At 50.3% G+C, this 5,024-nt stretch overlaps 1 long non-coding RNA gene across 1 annotated transcript in view; it reads right to left on the bottom strand.

The window, feature by feature from the left end:
• The window catches only part of LOC109296739, a 43,492-nt gene extending 38,844 nt beyond the window's left edge, over positions 1 to 4,648 (bottom strand). The window contains exon 1 of the long non-coding RNA XR_002097038.1: positions 4,418 to 4,648. This is a non-coding gene — a long non-coding RNA (uncharacterized LOC109296739). The remainder of the gene's footprint in view (positions 1 to 4,417) is intronic.
• Positions 4,649 to 5,024: the final 376 nt, after the last annotated feature.

Genomic DNA, 5,024 nt, shown 5'->3' with positions numbered 1-5,024 from the left:
ACCTGTTGCTGCTACATGACCTACTCACAGACAGTGAATTCTTCAGCCTAGACATCAGCCTCATCTCTCTGGATCATAAGAAGGCCTTTGACCAAGTGGGCCATGCCTACCTTTTCCAGACCCAGGAGGCCTTTGGCTTTGGGCCCCTCTTCACCGAGGCCCTCAAGGTCTTGTACCAAGACACCTCCATCCTGCTAAGGGTGAACATCGTGCTCTGCACCCCATTCCCTGCATGCAGGGGTATCCATCAGGGCTGCCCCCTGTCAGGCATGCTCTATGCCCTGACCATCAAGCCACTGCTACATGCGCTGTAGCACCACCTGAGTGGTATGGCCTTGCCACCAGCCATGGGTCCGTCCATTGGCCCTCTGCTCCAGCTGTTAGCATATGCGGATGACGTGACTATCTTCCTTAACACCCAGGAAGATGTGTGGGCCCTGACAGATTGCCAGTGAGTCTATGAACGAGCCTCCACAGCCCGTATCACCAGGGCCAAGAGCAATAACCTGCTGCTTGGTGCATGGATCAGTGCGACCCACCCCAGGATTTGCCAGGGGGCCTCACCTGGTGCCAAAAGGGCCTCAAGGTCCTAGGCGTGTTCCCAGGGCCACCAACCTTCATGGCATGCAACTGGGATGGTCTTGAGGAGGGGGTTGAGACCCACCTGCAACGGTGGCACTGGCACCTATGCAGCCTCTCCTTCCATGGATGTGTCCTCATCACAAACAACCTGGTGGCGGTGACCCTGTGGCACCAGTGTCAACCCACCACAGGACCTACTCGACCACAGGACCTACTCGAGAGGCTCCATTGCCTCCTGGTAGATTTTTTTCTGGGATGGGTGCCACTGGCTCCCACAAGCTGTCCTTTACCTACCTGTTACTGAGGGGGGCCAGAGCCTAGTTGACCTGGTGAGCAAGGTAGCCGCCTTCTGCCTACAAGCCCTTCAACAACTCCTCTATGGCAAGGAGAGCCTACCCTAGCTACAACTGGCATGCTGGTTCCTGCAGAGGGAGGGGGCCCTCAGCTTTGACCAGGAGCTCTTCTTGCTGGACCTCATGCTCCTAAACTGGGTGGTGCTTCTGGCTTTCTGCTGTGGTATGGTATGAGCCTGGCAGGATACCTTCCACCTCCAGCCCCAGCACCTGCAGTTCCCACAGCTGCTGAGGGAGCCCCTGGTGCACAACCCAGCCCTGAGGTGCCCCGTGATGAGCCTGGCCTCTGCCAGCCTCATGGCCACTTTCATCCAGGTGTATGTCCTCTGCCTGAGCCACCTCCTTGACCACGCTTAGTCGGCCTGGCTCTTACCCGAGGCCCTGACCTCCCGGCTAGGCATGCACTCCATCTGCAGTGTGGGCCATCTCCTGCGTGACATCCAGGCTGCCCTCCCACCAGAAGCAGAAGCCACCCTGGATGACCATCTCTGGGCACACCAGGTCCTCCACACCATGAATTCCCCAAGTGAGGCTTTTCCTGCACTGCCAGTCACCCCAGCCACAGCCAGTGAGCTGGCCATGGGCCTGGTACCCTGCTGATGCTCCCTGTCCCTCCTGACAATGACACGGGTTCCCCTTTGCTGTTCTGTTGTGTAGAAGCCTATATGCCTGGATGGTTCATGTCCGCCATGCCCAGGTGCTGGTGGGCTGCCCCAATACACCAAGGCAACAGTACCTGGGGCCACCAGATTACCAACCAGCCCACCCAGTTTGGCACACATTGTATAAGCTGCCAACCACCAAGAAGACTGGCATCCTGAACTGGTGGTTGCTGCACAGCATTCTAGCCACTGGCACATTTGTGCCCCTGTAATGGAGGGGCCTTCTTCGGGCCAATTTGCCATTGGCCCACCCACCTGTTTCTGGGCCAACCACCCGCCTTCTCACCTGCCATGCCTTGATGATATTTAATTAGGATGTTAATTAGGCAAAAGGCTGCCCATTTCTTGCCCCGATGCCAGGGGGCGCTATCTGTGGCTCCATTCCTCCCCTACACTGCAGCCCAAGTCTTGCAGATGGTTTTATATTTCACTTTATGTTGGGGTCTCAGCCACTGTGGGCTTACCCCCCTCTCTCTCTAGCTAGACCTCTCAGTCAAAACCCATTAAATGGGGCTTCACTCCGAGGCTCTAGCTCTCTAACTCACTCAGGCTCAAGGCCCTCTCTTCCATGCTCTCCGTGACACCAGACCTACTGGCCCTTCTACACTGTGCGCCCCTGTGGCATCATACTGTTGGGGCCTCAGCCCCCTTCAGCTTTGCCCCTCTTTCTGTAGTTAGGGCCTTTCACCTAAGTCCACCTGCTAGGATCTGGCTTCAAGGCTCCTATCTCCCCTTCAAGTAACTCTGAGCTCCTGGCCCTAGTGTGGCACCCCTAGTGCCGCACGGCTTCCTGAACCCCACTATCACGGCACCCCTTGGCAATAATGAAGTCTCCTCCACCCCTACAGCCTCAGCCACAAACCACCAGCTTTTTTTTTTTTTACATCCAAAATAAACCATAGGCTCCTATGGCCATATAATGAAAATAATAATAAAGAAATAAGAGAGGCAATATGCCCGCTTAGTTTATGTGATCATGCTTCTGGCTCACAGCATGGCGTATTCTTCCCAAAGAGGCTGCTGCAGCTGTACCATAGTCTTTGGGAGTCCCCCTCTCTGCTGCCTCTCTGTTCTTCTCCATTTGCAGTTTATAGGGTTCTGGCCTTCCCCTTCCTGTCACCTGACCGGCTGGCAGGGTTCAATCCTTAACCCCTACTTGACCAGCTGGCCGTGCCCAGAAGGTTCTGGATTTAAAGGGCCCACCCTGATTCCTGGTAACAGGGTTACGGTTCCCTGTTACAGTCCCACTTTGACCCAGCCACCTTGATGGCATGCCCCTTCTGCCCCACGAGCATTGAGAACCTCTTTCACGCCTTCAACCGCCCCACCCCCCCCCAGCAGCCGCTCTTTGTCACTCTCGAGCCACTACTGCAGGCATGGGACAGGAGCCTCTTGAGGACCATCTACATGTGCTCCTACCCGTACTGGGTGGCCAAGTGGGGCACCGTCTGCCTGGCCAGCTTTCTACTGGGTCAGGCCAAGATGGCCATCCTCAAGAGCTGCCACAACCAGCTTGCTGGGACCCTGCAGCTTTTCAGCCTCCTGATGCAGGCGCGCCTCTCGCTGGACTTTGATCATGCTGTGCTCCAGCAAGTGGTGCCCGCCTTTGAGCACACTGGGCCCTTGAGGGAGTGCTGTGCCATGGAGGATGGCCATCTTCAATACGCACTCTGATGTCACAACCGGTCTGAGCAATCGGACAGGCTCAGTATCAGACTGCGACTCCCAACTCGTGCCATGCCCTGGGCCCTTGTTAGGCTGCTTTTTGCTTTTTTCTGTGTGTGGTAAGTTGAAGGTGTTGTCATATGTATGATTGGATACAGCAGGGTAGGAATCATTTGTTGATAGAGGACTTTGGTCTATACAACTGTGTGGCCAGTGTCCCAATCGCATATAGCCATGTTAGGCACGATGTGTAATACAGAGAAGGTGTCTGTCACGGTATGATGTTATGAATGTAATGGCATCGTGCTCTTGGTTTGATGGTAATTTGTTTGTCTTTGCTTTGTATATTGGACCTGTACCCCTGAGGGGCAACTTTTTGTACCCCAAATCCCTGAATAAAGTAATTAAAAAGTCAAAGTCTTTCCTTGCTTCCTTCCTTCTTTCCCTCCCTTAGGATTTTGAACTCTATTATTTTGTGGTCACTGACTCAAGTTACATTCTACCCTCACATTCTCAAATTGTCCCATTTGTAAGAAGCCAAGTGAGAAGACTTGCTACTCTAGGTGGCCTCCAAAAAGTTATTCCCAATGCACTCCAAATATATGATGGACTGCCATGTTTCCCTCTCAGCAGATGACACAGAAAATAAAGGCCCCCAGAAAAATCATATCCTGTGATTTGGAAACTTTCAGCAGTTGTTTAAAAAAGGCATAACCCACCTCTTCCTTCTGGTTTGGTGGTTGATAATAGACACCCACTATGCTGCTCTCCCCTCTGATTGTAACTCAAAGGTTTTCAACAGCACTACCTCCCACTTCGCACCAAACATCAGAACAAGCGTACATCTCTTATGTATGCGGCAATACTACCTCCTTTTTCCCCTACCTCTTCTTCCTGAACAAATTGTACCCATTCATGGCAGTACCCTGGTCATGTAAATAAATTAGTAGGTGTCTGTTATCACTTTTACACCATAATTCTGTTACTGTACTAAGACTTCTCATTCTTCCTGCTTATTTCCCATAGTTCTTGCATTCATATATAAATATTTTAGGCAACTGATTGTCCCAATTTCTCTCTGAGAATATTGTTGATGCTTCCTTTATTGCTTCCTCATCCTTGTTTTTTATCCAGATTACCTGGCTCTTTACTTACCTCTGAGCTTTTGTCTCAATCCCTGGTTAACTCAAATTTAAAGCCCTCCTTGGTAGCTTAATGATACAGTATTCAAAGACATTCTTGGTGGACCCCTTCTCTTCACAACAGGTCCTTCTTCTAGCAACACCATCTCATGGTCAAAGAAGCCCAAACCCTGCCAACATATTCAAGTGTTGATCTCCAGAATTCATCTGTTCCTGCTTGGTTTGCTTGTAATACCATTGAAAATAAAGGGTTCCTACAAATAAACAAACAAAAAAATTAATGATCAAATACTTCGGGTCTATTAAATGGGGGTGGTGCACATGTGTATACACTCACGCATGTTGATGTATACATGTGTGTATAACTAGCATGTAAACAATGTTTTCTATTGAAAACTCTCCCCTCCACACACAACAAAAATAAATCATTATTTCTGATTGTGGTTTAATATTCCAAATAGAATCCTACTTGCTTCAAGGCTAAAAATATCAAGAGGTCTCTAAATTAATTTGAGCTATAAAGATAAGAAGGTTTCATGCTCCTAATTTTTTATTCTTTGCTATTTGGTACATTGAAAGAATCCAGGCATTCAGAGAAAGTACTAATTTATTTATACTAT

This window comes from Gavialis gangeticus, unplaced genomic scaffold (assembly GCF_001723915.1).
Source record: "Gavialis gangeticus isolate Ggan-Ray unplaced genomic scaffold, GavGan_comp1, whole genome shotgun sequence".
Taxonomy (NCBI): domain Eukaryota; kingdom Metazoa; phylum Chordata; order Crocodylia; family Gavialidae; genus Gavialis; species Gavialis gangeticus.
This window is presented reverse-complemented; position numbering and strand designations above follow the sequence as displayed.